This window comes from Rousettus aegyptiacus, unplaced genomic scaffold (assembly GCF_014176215.1).
Source record: "Rousettus aegyptiacus isolate mRouAeg1 unplaced genomic scaffold, mRouAeg1.p scaffold_m13_p_9, whole genome shotgun sequence".
In the NCBI taxonomy this organism is placed as follows: Eukaryota; Metazoa; Chordata; class Mammalia; order Chiroptera; family Pteropodidae; genus Rousettus; species Rousettus aegyptiacus.
In genome coordinates, this window is record NW_023416312.1 from 94,262,784 (window position 1) to 94,280,804 (window position 18,021).

At 36.4% G+C, this 18,021-nt stretch overlaps 1 long non-coding RNA gene across 1 annotated transcript in view; it reads right to left on the reverse strand.

The window, feature by feature from the left end:
- The window catches only part of LOC107503195, a 24,055-nt gene continuing 6,034 nt past the window's right edge, over positions 1–18,021 (reverse strand). Inside the window, exons 2-3 of the long non-coding RNA XR_001595165.2 lie at positions 1,151–1,268; positions 1–72 (exon numbers count right to left, since the gene is read on the reverse strand). This is a non-coding gene — a long non-coding RNA (uncharacterized LOC107503195). The remainder of the gene's footprint in view (positions 73–1,150; positions 1,269–18,021) is intronic.

Below are 18,021 nucleotides of genomic sequence, written 5' to 3' on the forward strand. Positions count from 1 at the left end.
CACATTTTGTGTCAATCTGGTGGGTGTCTAGAAAAGAGAGGTCCAAAGGCTGTCACAGACAATATGGTGTCCCTGGAAAGAAGAAAAATTTTAGAAACATGTCAGACAGACATTAATCAACTATCAAAGCCACAGGAAACTAATTTGGGCTGAATTTTTTATGATAATTATTTTTAAAGGATTTTCATGTTTGCAACTTTCATGCACTTTGCAAAATAAAATGTCCCAATGTGTAAATGGAAATTTCAGCATCTTGTCATTACTTTGACCACATTTTCCAATAATTACAACATAAGACAGTCTATATCATGAACTTTTACAGAAAGACACTATGTCAGTTTGCAGGGCTATAAACATGAATGAGAAACAGTTCTTACCTTCAGGGGAAACACACAAATGTATAAGCAACTAGCATGTAAGTACAACTGTCATGTAGAACGTAAATGAAATGAGGGACAGTGCAGTTCTAGAGTTAGGCCATCTAGGTCCAACTCTCAGCTCCACTACCTAGCTCTATGACTTTGCACAAGTTCCTTTGTATCTCTGTGCCTCGGTTTTTTAATAACTTGATCTACCTCATAAGGTGGTTGTGAGCATTAAATGAGTTACTACTCATGAAATATTCAAAACAGGGCTTTGTATATAGTTAATATTATATATTTGCTAAATGAATAAACAGAGACAGAAGAACAATTAATCCTGATCAATAACAGCTTATCTAATTCTAAATGTACTTCAGGCACTAGTTCTATGAACATTTCATACTTTATTTCATCTAAATTTCAGAAAAACTCTATGAAGTGGATACTTTTCTAATTCTCATTTTACAGGTAAGCAAACTGAGGATTGCAGATATCAATTAACTTTCACAAGTAAATTGTGGAGCTCGAGTTCAAACCTAGAGAGTCAGAACCCTGACCAGAAAACTATGTGCAGGGGAAATGAAATTTTAGTTGGACTCAGAATGAGCAGTGTTGATTGGCAAACAGCTGAGGAATTCCCAACAGAGGAAACGGCATCAACAGAAAGCATGGAAGTTTGGGATGTGTTCCTGTAATGCGTGGCTGGCACCACCATACCCCTTTAGTACTTATATAAATCCTGTCTTGCATGTACCTGTTCTATAAGCAAAGGAAAATATGAAGAATACCTTTCAATAATCCCAGAGCTCATTGTTTCCTCATTCAATAAAGCCTTGCTTTTTTTTCAGCCAATTCTGTGTTTAAACAAATTTGTGCCATTTGTTCATGTGTTTCTGATATCCAAGTCTGAAAAAAAAATACAAGAAAAATAAATTAATTGTAAAAAATGTTCAGTTACCAAAATATATTTCTGTTGAACTTTATTCTGATTTTCATTGTTGCCTCCACTGGCATTAAAAAATCAGTGATGTCTCATAGTAGTTAACTATTTCACCATGTAAAAATGGCAATTCCTTACTATGTGTTGGAAAAGAAAAATCAAATTAGTTGTTTCAAAAAAGAAAAAGAAACTGAATTCTGCCAATAACCAACAAGCTTGGAAGAGAGTCTCAAGCCTCAGATGAGATCACAGCTCTAGCTGACAACCTGATTGCACCCTAACGAGACCCTGAGCAGAGGACCCAGCTAAGCCATGCCTGGACTCCTGACCCATGTAAACTATGAGATAATAACCAGGTGTTGTTTTAAGTTGCTAATTTTCTGAGAGTTTGTTATACAGCAATAGAAAACTAATACAGGGATTAAGCCAAATTCCCTGCCTGCCATTTATGACCAGCCTCCACTTCGTGTTTTTAGCAAAATTGTTTTCTACTGTTCTTTGTTCTAGTCCAACACAACTCTCTATGCAAGGCCTCATAAATAGGTAGCTGACGTGCTATCATTACCCCAAGAAGAGACAGCGGAGAGAAATGGTTAAATGCATGGACAGCAAACAAGTGCTGTCCACCAGAAAGTTGTACTATAATAAAATTGTTCTCTATATCTGTGCTGTCCTCTAAGGAAGCCACCAGCTACAGGTGGCTATTGAACACTGAAAATGTGATTAGTGCTACTGAGGAATTCAATTTTAATTCTATTCAATATTAACGCATATAAATTTAAATAGCCACCAGTGGCTACCAGATTGAACAGTGCAATTCTAGAGTTAGGCCATCTAAGTCCAACTCTCAGTTCCACTTCTTAGCTCTATGACCTTGCACAAGTTCCTTCTCTTCATACCTCAGTTTTTTAATAATTCGATCTACCTCATAAGGTGGTTGTGACCAGCATTAAATGAGTTACTACACGTGAAGTACTCAAAATAGGGCTTTGTATATAGTAAGTATTATATATGTTGGTCAAATGAATAAGTAGATTCTACTACCCTTTTACCCTCATCTCAATCCTACTCATTTATTTTTGAAACCCTAAAGACTTCTCCTCTTACACAAAACTTTGGGATAACTCCCAAACCACACAATACTTACTGGCTGTCAAATTAATTAGGCATCTAATTGCATGCTGTCTTGAATTGTTATTGAAATATGTGGGTGTATTTTCTGTCTTTCTCCAAGGGTAAATGGTCCTCAGTGGAAATTGCTATATCACATGTGCCTTTTTGTATCCCTCATAGTGCTGAATACTTATCAGTTTATCTAAAAGACATTCAATCAATACTTGTTGACATTTGTATAAGGCCTTGAAATAGAGATGGAAAAGGCAAAGACAATTACCAGAAATACTATTAATACATTTCTACCTAAGGTGCCACTAGACTCGAATAACATAGAATCTTTAAAATTATACTGCCAAAAGTCTAGCTGTCAAGACTTGAGAGAGAGGAAGAAATTAGATTCCTGGGCTGAGAAGTTTGTAAAGAAGAGGATACCAATGACCCCGATAAGAAATTAGTACCCAGGTAGTACACAAACACTCCCTCAAAGCAAGCACAGCCAATAATATACCCAGAAAGGGTTGTATCATTATATGCTATGGGCACTGGAGGCTTCTCATATGACAGAGATCCAGCCTCCTTCCCTGAATATTAGAGACGGTCAGTCCAAAGAGGTTTTGACCCTTTACATCCTAGGATGCTGAATTTGCTGTAAACTCCTGGAGCAGCCTGAAGACTCATAGAAACTAGTGCTGTTGAAAAGAACCCTAATCCCAAAGTCTGACTCCTGGCCTACTTCATTCCTGCCTTATGCTCAGCATGACAGTCTCCTGTCCACTGATCCTGCCCAGTTGGGATCAGGCCTCGATCTGCCAAATCATTTGAAACTGCTTTACTTCCTGCCTAAGAATGAGATTTTGGTTCGATTACTATCAGGACCGGTGCCCCTACTAACTCTCTCTATATGACTGCACCTCTAGCTTAAGCTCTGTCTATACTATGTCTCCAAGCAGCCTGACCACCTCCCACTTGAATCTTCTTTAACTTGGTAGGCTGCTGTGCTGCCTTACACTAGACTTATAACTCCAGGGGCTTCCTGGACATATAGCTTTCAAGGAGCTCACTTAAGTTCACACTCTACTCTCTGTTGTAATCAACTAACTCTGTTTTCTGAATGACTATAAATATTTCTCCTAATTTTAGGAAAGGCCTATTGACTTTTACTGCCAGGCATTTCCACTTATACTCAAGTACATTTCTGCATATAATCTCGAACCATCTAGTTGGTTATGGAAGCAAAAAGAAGAAATAAGTGTTAAACCCTCCATAGTAAAACTGTAGTAAAGCAGTAAAAAAATGAAGTTAAAAAAAAAGCAGACTCAGCAACTGTAATATTGCTCACTTTAAGAGCTTCTTTGCCTTTATTACTAAAGTAGTTTTAAAAAAATTTTTGCTGCATTTTTCATTAGGAAGTCTGTATACAGTATACTATAATACCAACAAACACTCTACTCCTTCTGGAACATGACAATAACATTTGAATCATGAAGTTCATTAGTAAATACCAGTAACTTTTAGTCATTTAATACTATGATACTAAACATAACATTTTTATTGTTATTTTGCATCATGAATCAAAACAAAATTTACCACAGATATATCCCAAAAAAAGAAAGAAAGGAGGAAACTGGACCACCTTCTTACACCATATACAAGAATAGACTCAAAATGTATTAAAGACTTAAATATAAGATCCAAAACCATAAAACTTCTGGATGAAAACAGAGGCATAAACTCTCTGATATTGCTAACAGTAATTTCTTTTTTGGATATATCTCCCCAGGCAGGGGAAACAAAAGAAAAAATAAACGAATGGGACTACATCAAACTAAAAAGGTTTTATACAGCAAAGGAAACCATCAACCAAAAAAAAAAAGACAACCTACTGAATGGGAGAAGATATTTGCTAATGATACATCTGATAAGAGGTTAATATCCAGAATATATAAAGAACTCATGCAATTCAACAACAAAACAAACAAACAAACAAACAAATTTAAAAATGGGCAGAAGACCTGAACAGATATTTCTCCAAAGAGGAAATACAGATGGCCAATAAACATATGAAAAGATGCTCAAGGTCACTAATCATCAGAGAAATGCAAATTAAAACCACAATGAGATATCACCTGACTCCTGTCAGGATGGTATCTATAAATCAAAGATCAAAAAGTGCTGGTGAGGATGCAGAGAAAAGGGAACCCTCATACATTGTTGGTGGGATTGCAAATGAGTACAACCGCTATGGAAAACAGTTTGGAGGTTTCTCAAAAAATTAAAAATGAATATAGCTTTTTACCCAGCAATTGCACTTCTGGGTATTTATCCAAAGAAAACCAAAAAAATAATTTGTAAAGATCTATGCACCGCAATATTCATGGCAGCATAATTTCCAATAGCCAAGGTATGGAAGCAACCTAAATGCCCATCAAAGGACAATTGGATAAAGAAGTTATGGTTCATATATACAAGAGAATATTACTCAGCCATTAAAAAAATGAAATCCTACTATTTGCAATGACATGGATGGATCTAGAGGTTATTATGCTGAGTGAAATAAGTCAGAGAAAGATAAATACCATGTGATTTCACTTATATGCGGAATCTAAGGAATCAAAAGAACAAACTAATCAAAATAAGACACAAATATAGAGGACAATTTGGTGATGGACAGAGGAGAGGGGAGCTGGGGGCTGGAAGAATGGGGTGAAGGGTTAAAGAAGTACATATTAGTAGTTGATATGTAGTCACAGGGATGGGGATCACGGTATAGGGAATGCAGTTAGCATTAATATATTGGCTAGGTGGAAAACCAGAGGAGAGAATTAGGAAGATTGTTTTATAAACTATATAAATGTCTAACCGATGTACTGTATACTTGAAATTAATCAATAAAATTTTTTAAATAAATAAATTAATAATTAAAAATTTACCAGTATAAAAATAAAATTTAGTTTAACTATAAGTTGTAAAGACATAGTTTAATCATAATAATAATTTTTTTTAACTTTGGGTTTGCAGAGTTAGTTCCATGTTATTCCTGGAAATGAATCCTATTGATAAGTAATTCATGAAAGTTGTATTATAATCTGATTAATAAAATATTGCCAGTTCATATTAACTGCAAGGAAAACCAGTATGAACTAGTGGGGGGAAGGATGGTAAAGAAAAAACTTTCATTAGAAGCACACAGAATATGGCAACTTTCCAATCAAAATGTTTCTAAGCATTTGCCTCTTCTGTTAATGAAAATAATGCTGCCTTTTGGGTGTTATATGCAATAAATGAGATCATGTTTATCAAGTGTCTTATAGAGGGACTAAAACAGAGAAGACATTTTACAAAAATAGCAGTTGTGTTATTATGGAACCCTAGTGCCCAAGTTTTCTAGCCTTCTAGCAATTTCCTTTCATGAATATCTAAATAAAATAACTTGAAACCTCACCCTAAGTGACCATAAATAATACAGAGTCCTCCTGTGTATGTCAAATGATTCCTGGGGAGTATAAGTCAATCTCTCTTACTTGTTCCTTGTGACATTTGGCTCCAAAATTCTACCCCCAGTTTCTCTGGATCACCGCTGACTTTGGTTCATCTAGTTACCATTAAGCCAAGTCACTCCAGTTCCCAAGAACGAAAGTAGAGCTTCCTTCTCCCTTCCCCAAGATAGCGCTAACACAAATTTGAAACCAGGTTGAAGCAGTCAACACATTGTGCTGGAAACTTGAGAATTTCATAAGAATATTACAATGCAGAAAAAAAAGTAGCTCAGTGTCAGGCATGGTTGGTCCCCAAATCCATAGGACACAGTGCACATGGTAGGTCTCTCACAGGCCAGCTTCCAGAGTTTCTTCCCCCATCATCAATCTCTCCCCCGGTCCAAGATTTTGTCCCAGGGTATGCAAGAGGAAATGAAAAATCCCTAGATATCCATGAGGACTTAGTGTCCCATCCCTCCATTCCCCACTAAAACCAAACTTCTATATTAGAATCAGTTAGCGTTTTCACTTAGAATTATTTACACTTAGATTACCTTCAATATTAGAGGATAAAGAATAAGTACTTAGCTGACTTCCACATGTCAATAAAGCTCACGATTAATTCCTTCCAGAACAAAGGGAAAGTCTACCTGCTCCCAAGGCACATTCCCACTTTCACTCTTCAAGCCTCAGGAAGCAAATTTCCTGAAATTTTTGAAAAGCAGTTTTATCCCTGCTGCCAGTCATCAAGGAATCAGAAATATTGAGGTTTAGTCTTGGACAATCTCACTGCAATATGAGTAAAAATAATAAGGTCTTCCCAGACTATTTTAGTAAATGGATTTAAAAAAAACACTTAAAATTAGTACATTAACTGTTTCTATGCAAATAGGAAGCTGCCAACTTTCAATTAGACAGCAGTGGGTTTCTAAAGTAAGCCAACAATTACTCTGTAGATTTGTTCTCTTTAGGTAGTACAAAGATAAAATTCAGACTAGCTTGCATTCAAATTATAAAAAAATTCAATTAATGAACTTTTGACAAACTGAAAAGACAGCCTTAATTTCTCACTAATGCTAATTCAACAATCCAGAGTGATTGTTTTTAGACATGGTCACAGAATTCCCTAGTAGGAAAAGATCTTATATGGTCTTAAGCTTATCCTGTTGTTTTGTAGAAGAAAAAAGTTAGGCCTGAGGGTAAGTTTACACAGCTATTAAGTGGCTCCTGTGCCAGGATGTATAGATATTTGTTCTTAAATGGCAAGATCCTTAGGATGGTATTGCTTTAACTAAATATATCTGCTTGGATTACTATCACATGAATATAAAAGTTTAATTCTCACGTTTAAAAAAAAACACAGATGAGGAGAGAGAAAAACATGGCGTAGATGATAGAGGCTCTATTCATCCCTCTGGCGACCAAATCAAAATTGTGACAGAAACAAGGAGCAAACAGCAAGGAAAATTGCCTAGGATCTAGATGAACAAGCCATACAATTAGAGAAAGAAATAAGAAATCACCCTGCAACAAAAGGAGGTAGAACAGGACAAGGCCGCAGGGCTGCCGGGTTCTGAGCGGCTGAGTGGGACAGAGGCTGCGGCAGCGGCAGATGCCTTTCAAAGCAGCCACATCCATGATGGGACTTTCACGGTGACGGACCTACTTGCTCTGAGTACCGGTGCCAGGTCCACTGCACGGAGCTAACAGGGACTTACAAGGGAACACCGAGTTATTGGAGCGAGGGCTGGAGGCAAGGCTCTCTCCTGAGCAGAAGTGCCCATGATATCCATTGTTCTTTTGTCGGGCCCTTTCCTTCCCAGCATGCAGACGCAGTGCCGCTATAGCTTAGATGTCATCAAACTGGATAACAGAGGTCTCTCCACCCAGAGGATTCCCTGAAACTCTGCCTCCCCCAACTCGCAGCCCCACCCAGGCCACATCCATGTGTGTGCTCAACGAGTCAGGTGCTCCTTGCTGAGACTCACACTGGTGGAGGCAGCTGGCCTTGGTTTCTGGTGTGGTTTCTTGACGCAACTATAAGCACAGCATCTGTGGATTGCTTGCTGAATCTTAACAGGTGGCCTCAGAGGGGTAGAGGCTTGGGCTAAATTTGGCCTGCAGCTGAACTTCTCTCAGGACTGTGTTACTGGAAACCTACTTCACAAATCCACACTAATAAGACTGGGAGATTTAGGAGATTTGCCTAGTACATGGAAACAGACACAGAAAGACAGCCAAAATGAGAAGACAAAGAAGCAGAAACCATATGAGAGAACAGAAAAGAGATCCAGATATAATGGAGTCAAGTAATCTAACAGATGCAGAGTTCAAAATGCTGGTTATAAAGATGCTCAATGAATTTATGGGAAGCGTAGATGAATTCAGTGAGAACTTTAACAAAGAGATAAAAAACATAAAAATGGAAATGGAAATTATAAAAGGGAATCAGTCACAAATGAAGAACACATTATCTGAGATGAAAAGTATATTAAATGGAATAAACACCGTAAATAAAGAAGAAGATCGAACCACCAATATAGAGGATGGGGAAGCCAAGGACACTCAAACACAATGGCAAGAAAAAAGAAAAACCAAGACTATAACAATTTAAGTAGCCTATGTGACAGTATTAAATGTAAAAATATCCATGTCATAGGGGTACCGGAAAAAAGAAACAAGGTGTTGAAGAGTTATTTGAAGAAATAATGATGGAAAACTTCCCTTAACTGGTGAAGGAAATAGACATACAACCTCAAAAAGCTCAGAAAGTCCCAAAAACCAGGAACCCAAAGAGGCCCACACCAAGATACATCATAATTAAAATGCCAAAGGTTAAAGACAAAGAGAGAATCTTAAAAGCAGCAAGAGAAAAGCAATTAGTTACCTACATGGGAGCCCCCATAATATTGGCAGCTGATTTCTCAAAAGAAGCCATGCAGGACAGAAGGGCTTGGCACAAAATATTCGACAGGATAAAAACCAGGGATCTACAACCAAGAATACTTTATCCAGCAAAGTTATCATTTAAAGTCAAAGGACAGATAAAGAGCTCCCCAGACTAAAATAAGCTAAAGGAATTTATCAACACCAAGCCGGTATTATAGGAAGTGTGGGAGGGACTTCTTTAAGAAGAAAAAATGTGTCAAAAATCTAAATAAAAATGGCATAACTACATATCTATCACCAAGTACTTCAAATAAAAAAGAATTAAATGCTCCAATCAAAAGATAGAGTTGCTGAATGGATAAGGAAAGAATACTCCTACACATGCTGACTACAAGAGACTCACTTCAGATTAAAAAACACACAGACTAAAAGGAAGGGGATGGAAAAAGAAATTGCCTTGATGGACCTAGAGGGTATTGTACTGAATTAAATGGGTCAGATAGAGAAAGACAAAGATTGTCTGATTTCATGTACATGTGGAATCCAAAGAACAAAATGAACAACAACAACAACAACAACAACAAAAGCGGAAATAAACTCATATATACAGAGAATATTTTGAGGTCTACTAGATAGGAGGGGGGTTAGGGGGTACCAAAAAAAGGCAAAGGGATTAAGACATACAAATGGATAGTTGCAGAGTAGACAAGGAGATGTAGAGTGTGACAGAGGGCACATGGTTAATACTGTAATAAATATGCAAGGGGGAAGAGGGATACTAGATTTATTGGGGTGATCACTTTGCAAATTATATGGATTTCTGATCACTATGCTATAAAACTGAAACTGGTGTATTATTGTATGCCAACTATAATTGAAAAAAATCTCATTGAGTTGTACAATGTAAATAAAGCAACTAGTTGTCCATTATATTTCAATAAAGCCAGAAAAAAAAACAGATAAACAGTTGCAGGCTGATATGATGGTTCCATGTGGTCCTTAGGGATTTAAGCACCTTTTGTAGCTGTACATGAACTTCATTTCTTTAGCATATATTTTGCTTAATCCATGCTAGCTTTGTTTAGCCTGATATAACTATGACTCCCTTATTTTCTTTCTCCCAGATCTTCTACCTGTACATATACTATATGTCCACTCCTTTTAATCATTAAGTGCTTAAGACATTAGGTCCTGGGCAGTGTCAAATTCATCTAAGAATAAAGCTTCGGGTCTATCAACCATGACCAGGATATAATAACTAAACCTCGAACTAAAATAAGATTTTAATAAAACAAAGACAACGTTTTGGTATCAGTCATGTTTCAGCTCCAGACTCATGAAAGCAGAACAGCCCATGAACCACATTCACTGGAAATCGGATCAAACCATGCCATGACTGACATTAGGACCTGAAGCCATTATAAGTTGCTCCTTGCCTTAGACCCAACTAGTGAGTAGAGGCCCTAGTCCCAACTCTCATAGTAATCATGATTAATGATTTTTTCTCCTTATATAACCTTACCACTAGAGGACATGAGGGAGCCAGGTGTTTGAGAGCACTAACTCGCCTGGGTCTCTGCACTTGGCGCCAATTCTTTAATAAGCCTTTATTTTCTTTGCTCCAAATTCCTGCATGTATCTTATTTTGGCCTGAGTGCACGCAGACAAGCGGACCCTTTTGGGTCCATGGTAACAATTCTAGGAATCTGTTCCACCACCCTGTTGATGACTGTAAGAACAGATTCAAAGTAGGGCAGAATAAGGGGATTGCCTCCCCCTTAAGGACACTTCCCAGAACTCCCAAATGACACTTCCACTCTCATTGGCCAGAATTTAGTCACATGGTCATACTTAGCTGCAAGGAAGCTTGGTAATGATAGTCTTTATTCTGGGAGGCAATATGCTAGAATAAAAATGGGCTTCTCTGACTCAGCAAGCAATGGAATACAGACACTGAAAGGCAACTAGCAATATTTGTTGCAGTAGCTTTTGCTTGCCTTAAGATTTCTGAGGACAACTTTATATTCACAAAGAATGACAGTCACTTTTATTACCAGTGACTCTAGGATTCAGGGAAATGACATGTCCATATGGGTTTTGATTTCTTGGTAGATTATGCCACATGTAGCAGAAATCTGAGTTTAAATTGAAGCCACATTTACCATGGGGAGCCAAACAGATCTGGATATTTTTAGCTAACTTGTGGAACAGGCTTGTCAAAAGCCTATTTCTGTGAAGAACTGAGGAGATTCCTGGCTGAGAATTCACCTTAAGGAAAGGTGTTGTTGTCGTCTCATTCATTTATTCAACAAATATTTATTGAGTATATGCTATATGCCAGTCACTGAATATACACGAACTGGTGAACAACAGCAACAACAAATCCAGTTTCTACATACAGACCTCCCAACCTAGTGGGGCAGGTAGCCATTAAAAAAATAAATGATGAATAAAATAACTAAACACATTGTTATAGCATTAGATGCCATGAAAAAAAATAAAATAGGAATCCGCAATATAGAAGAAAAACGAGCACCTACTGAGAACACTGAAGACAAGCTAACAAGTAAAAGTGTTTATTACAAGGATGTGGCTTGTTTGTACTGGTGAAAAATTGGAAACAATTTAGATGTCTATCAATTGGGGAACTGATTAATATAATTTGATATTTTTATTATGATGACTACTATATAGCAGTTAAGCTGAATGAATTAGATTTCTATGCATGAATATGGGAAATCTAAAAGACATGTTAAATTTAAGAAAAAAGAATGACACATACAATGTTTTCTCAGAAAACAAGCATATACATTGTCCATGGATAAATATGTGTATACGTAATATATACAAAAGGGACTGGAACTATACACACCAATGGATGTTTGCCTTTGGGGAGAAGTGAAAGGAATGAAACAGGATGGAATACAAAGCTGACTTTACCTGAATCTTACACATTTTATTTTTATATTAATAACATTGTTTGTATTTGCTTTAGGTCTTTTTTACACCAGCAATTTGGCTGATGAGAACAAAGGTGTTTAGTATGTTTTACTCTGTACTACTCCCTTCCCCTCTCCTTTTTCAATCTTTCATTCTGTTAATTCTCATTAAAAAAATTAAAGAACTTTTAACCCACCCAGGAGCAAAGATTCTACTGCTAATATTTTCTTTGGATCTATATATTTTTATTCTGCTGCTGACCATATTCATGTCACAGAGTATAAATGATAATTAAATTCACACACACATTCACGATCTCACAAACCAAGTGAAGCTACAATAAAAGCATTGGCCTTGCTATGATAAAGATTATTACTTCATAGTACCTCTAAATCCAGTTATTTTTGATACATCAGATACTTCTAGAGTTTAGAAAGAATGCATACTATGTATGACTAAGCAGAGTTGACCTTGAGGAAGCACCAAGCGTAGCATTTCTTGTTGCTTTAAAGTTGTAAAAAAAGAAGTTCGATTTTGACAAACTATGAACCAAATCATGCTAGTCCCTTAGATAAAAGATAATAATGGTCATTTTTTCCCCAATTAATTAATAAAGAATTAGAGTGTATGGTAAAGTCTCATAAGGATATTTTGTATTTTGAGTAGATCAAATTACTATAGAAAAAAAGGATGCAGTTAAAAGATCTTATGATAATAGTAGCTATAATTTGATTGTCTACTCTTGGGTATTTGAGAGTGACAGCTGTTCAGTTCACTCCTCGAAATCTACTGTGGCTTCCCAACTAATTGAGAAGTAAATGAAAGTATCATGCAGTTGAAGATCAAAATACCAGTTACTATTAACCTTAAATTTGATAAGTTAGTTAGGTCTATGGCTACTGGACTTCCCAGTAAAGACTTCTGAATTGAATTTAGCCAACCAGTTCCAAGCAGTGCTAGGTATATTCTAAGGGTAGGTGGCCCAGAATGATATAGAATATAAAGGGAGAGAAAGAGAGAGGGAGGGAGAGGGAGAGGGAGAGAGAGAGAGAGAGAGAGAGAGAGAGAGAGAGAGAGAGAGAGAGAGAGAGAGAGAAGAGAGTGTGCAACACTTTTTTTTTCCAAAATAGATGGTATTCCTTATTCTATGTACCAAGCTAAGGACACTGGAAAGAGAACATGGTGCCCTCTTCACCTACTAAATTTCAGGCACAGTAGGAAATATTTTATATCAGTTTTCTGTTTCTCATAACAACCCTCGCAAAGTCAGCATGATTACCCAGACTTTACAAAAGAGGAAAGTGAGGTTCAGAGAATTTAAGTAACTTGACCATACTCACAGCCTTGGTTAGATGGTTGAGCTGAGATTCAAACCAAAGCCCACATATTTTCTACTATCTACGCCTCATACTCATGAATTGACCTGGTTTCCCTTGAAAATAATTATAGCAACATAGATGGGGCATGAACATGTCACTAGAACCTTCAACTTTTTTAGATAATTGGTGCTTGTCAATCACATGCATTGGATGCAGTATTATATTATGTCAAATGAAATGTCTCATCACAAAAATTTAATATTTAATTTTAAGTTAATTCACCTTTGTAACTCTGAGAGGCTAAGTCCCATTCTGCCTTGGGTGTGTACACGCTGTAACTATTAGAAATTAAAATGAGTTACAAATGTGTCAAGAAGAGATCCTGCTGCTGAAATCCAGGTCAGGTTACTTGAAATGGATATATATCTTCCTCCTCTAAATGTTAATTAGATGTTCTATTTTATCTTCAAAAGTTTCTAGCAGAAATTTTCTTGAAGTTGATACTTATAGGTCAAGAGAGCTTCAGATAGCATCCTCAGCCCCCCTATCTGAAGGGTTTATATAACTTTACTCAAAATTTTTAAATGAAGAAGAAAGCAAAATGAAAAAGAAAAACTATTAAGAACCCTGGTCACCCTGCACTATCCTCAGAATTATTCAGTAGACCTAGTAAATGATAACATGAAAAGTAAGCTACTTCATATTCCATTAAATTTGACATTTCGGCATCTATGTCCCTATAATAAGGCAAATCTTTTCAAACTCGGTGGAGGTCTGTGCTTATTATTTTTTCATTCAATAGGTATTTATCAAGCATTTTGTTCTATTTTATATTGTTCACACTCAAAGCACAAATAAACAGGAACAAACTTTTAGTCAGAATAATTTGAAAGTACAATGTTATCGCTTCATGTGGATGACCAACATGACACTTTTTATTGGCATATTGTAACACGGTTCATAGGTAGAGTGTATTGTGCTACATTAAATTTGAACTGTTTGTCAATGAAAAATATAAATATAAAAATAAAGTATCGAAACATCAAACCATCAAGCAGAAGTTTGTACCATGAGGGTTAGGAGATCTGAATTTTACTCTTGGCTGTCTGTGTGACTTTGAATAAGTCAGTTCAACACCTCTCAGCATTAGTTTCCCCATCTATAAAATGAAAACGTTGGACTAGAATTGGCCCTGCAATTTGCATCAGATTCCCTTGAAGGTCTTATGAATATACCATGCCCAGACTCCACCTCCGGAAAGCTCCATTCAGTGAGTCTGGGATAATCTACTTGTTTATTAAGGGCTCAGGGAATATGGATGCTGGAGGTGCACACAAACCACATAGTACAGTACACTATAGCTAAACCCTCTTCCAGTTCTACCATTCTACTAGTCCATGGAAAATTCAGTAAAAATAGCAATCATGATGGCATCTGTCTTGTGGAAACTTCTATGTGGTGTTGGCCCACTTCGAGTAATCATTTTCTCAGGACATAGACTGCTGCCTGTGGTGTTCATGGTTTTCTTTGACAAAACATCTAATGGTGGATGAATGAATTGCCAAATCAACTTTAGAAGAAAAAAAGGAGGGAGGGAGGGAAGCAGGCAGACTTCTACACACACACACACAAAAATTCTTAAGCTATCAAGTGCTTTTAGTCAACATCTATACTCAAAATAATCACTGACATTTTTCAAGTAGAAAATTCTTCATGATGACTAACTACTTTGGTATCTCAATGAAAAATAACAATTGAACATGCATGAAAGCAGCTTTGTAAATCTGCAAAGTTTAATTGTAGATTGCTCCCCTTACTCCTTGATATTCTGAGATTTTTCGACATAGAATTATTTGTTACATTAATATAACATTATAGTTTTTAAAATTACTTGAGGTGTTATTGCATATTAATACTTTAAATGGATCACGAATTTAGATAATTTAATATCATCTAGGTATTATGGTTCATTAGCATTCTAGGACATTTTTAGACAAACCACTTAGTTAAAAATCAGTGGAGGAGCATGATTTGATAAAGGTAGGTGGCCTGGGATCAATATCATCACTACAGCTCAAGACTGAATTTGGCTAATGGCCGTATTAGGAGTAACAAACAAACAATTTTTTTGCTGCCTATACACCCCAGTGTTGTCCACGTAAATCACAGTGAGTCTGTTCAGACCCTTGAATAAGTCATATATTTGAATTCCAGGCAACTGGAACTTTACAGCAGGGGCTTGGGCTTATCTGAAATTGTCGTGTACTATTTATTTGTATTCAGGGGATAGGAGTTATCTTAGGTTGAATGATTATACTTTATAAAAATTGTAGGCAGAATATTGATTCATTAATTCTACAATTGTCCTTCCTTGCTGCAAACAATAACCAGCATTCATCATTTAGCAATACTGTACGTTTTCTTAAATATTAGTATATCTAATGAAAAATACATTAAAATAAAACAGTTCAATATATTTAAATATGGCAAATAAGTTGTCTAGTTCAAATAGTGCCATTTCCTGACCTGTACCGTCTAGATCTATACATAAAGACCTAAAGAGATCAGCATACTGAAATCATTATTCTGAAGCAATGATGTGTAGTAAAAAATGAGCTTGCTTTTGCCTTATTTCAAAGTATTAATAAAGTGACACTGACCCTATTACTGTACTTGGGTTGCTGTGGTGCCTAGGGTGGGGAACAAATCTAGTGGTGAGTATGCCTCCAGTTTTGTCCTGGTTTCCAGGGATTGCCCCAAAGTGATGCTTTTGAGAATCCTCATATGGTTCCTCCACATCAAATAGACTTTAGGCTATTTTCTTGATAGAACTTGGGATGTTTGGTTTATCAGAAGTGTCATGAAATTTGAAGCCTTTTTTTTAATTTGCCTCAGAACCATAGTACTACCACAGATAGATGCAAAAGTTGTTTGACATACATCCTGGGGCCATTACATTTGACTTAGAAGTGGCCTTGCCTGCAATAATCAGGTGAATAGGGGTGTGTGCCAGGTGTCATTGTAATGTCGCTTAGGAAACTTCCTGAGAGATGAGAAATGGAAGGGGAAAAAAAAGAACTGATATCACATCTGAGTAATAAATCATCAAGATTCAAAGTAAAAAAAAAAAAAAACATTCTCCTCTCATTGATTTGCAATGATGGTTGAATGCTGTATCCAGCTATTCTTTGTAAATGATTTTTTTTTACTTTCTAGATGTTATTTACCTCCCCTCTGAACCTACAATTTCTAAACCCTGCTTCATTTTGTGCAAATCACAACTTCAGGGTAGATCTGGAATATGCCATCCTTGATTTTTTAAAATATTAATAGCTTAGTTCTCTTCACAAACTATGACTTTTTTACAAATCAAAAATACTTAATGCAAATCCTTAGTAGCCGCTCTTCTGGATATAACTCTTTAGAACTGGGTATTTTGCAGACAGACATTTTTTAATGTTCCAGCAGAATCAGCACTAAACTCTCTACCACAGCACATACTTTGTCATATATTTATATTGGTCAAACATAAATACATAAATAAAATCAACAGAACTTAGTCCAGAGCCTCAACTACATTATACCATTCCAATGATGTGCAATGTCAGACCCAGTAAACTTGGTTTTCTCCTGAACACATTAGTTAAAACTCCAGACCAATTTCCAGTTGCAATGAGATTAATGGATGAAATGTGTCAAGATAAATAAAATACCTACCAATGATGTCCTAAGCCTTATCTGCAAAATCTATGGTCTTTGCCATATATATTCATTCCCAAGTACAGTAAGCTTAAATTTGGTTCTTAGGATGAATCACTTGACTCAGTCAACAAGGAGAGAGATCTGGAACCCTTAGGAAGCAGGTGCCATCACTAAGTGACACTTCATATAATCAATTGAGAATCATAAGTTTTTCTATAACTTTGTACTCAATGCACTTTTTTCTTTATTGTTATTCTTCCCTTTTTTCTTTACTGCTCCCTTTCTCAGTTCTGTCCCATTTTTCCTTCTCTCTTGCCCAAAGAAGTATGTCAGTCTATAATATGCCTCATATTAGTCACTCATGAAATCAATTCAGTAGGCCACAGCCAGCCATTTTTTAAATCATCTATAATAAAATATTTCAGGGTGCATGGCTGTGACAAGGACAATACTGTTTCAGAAACTTGTGTTTTAACCCATGACTATGCCCTGGGTCATGATGGAAAATATATTTCTTCATGAAGAGCAGTACCAGTGTACATTGCCTGCCTCCATTCATGATACTTGGACATAAGGGCGACAGGTGGCAGAGTGTAGTAGATCACGGAGCATCAGGGAGCCCGGGATCTTGCTCTCACTCTGTCATTAAGTCACAATGTACATTATGTTCCTTCAATTTGTGTTAAATAAATATAAGGTGTTTATACATGCATACACATACATGTACTATATACATATACACACACAAAACATACATAGACATATAACATAGATATATAGATATATAAATATAGATATATAGATGACATAGATATACCTATGGCATACTGGTGCCACTGGACAGTGGTAAAGGACAGGGATGCTGCTAAACCTCCAACATTGCACATAACAGCCCCTCACAACAACTAATCATATAGTCGAAAATGTCAAGAGTGTCAAGGTTGAGAAACCCTGATATATACATACATATATCCAACTACTTTTGGGAAAATCTAGGGAAAAGATAGAATGCTTTTAAGTTTTCATTTGAATGTTTGACATCATAAAGCTCCAACCAGAATCATAACTTTCTAATCCTGATTTTATTATCCAATTTAAATTAGAATATTGCTTTCTCACTAAAATCATTGTTTTGTATAGTTTGCTTATTTTAAGAAGTGAGATTAGGAATCCCTCATTTCCAGATTTCCCCTGACATATGTGTACTCCTTCACAATTTTCAAAGGCTTGGTATGAATCCCGTACTTACTGACTCCACATGGCAGATGCTAGTACCC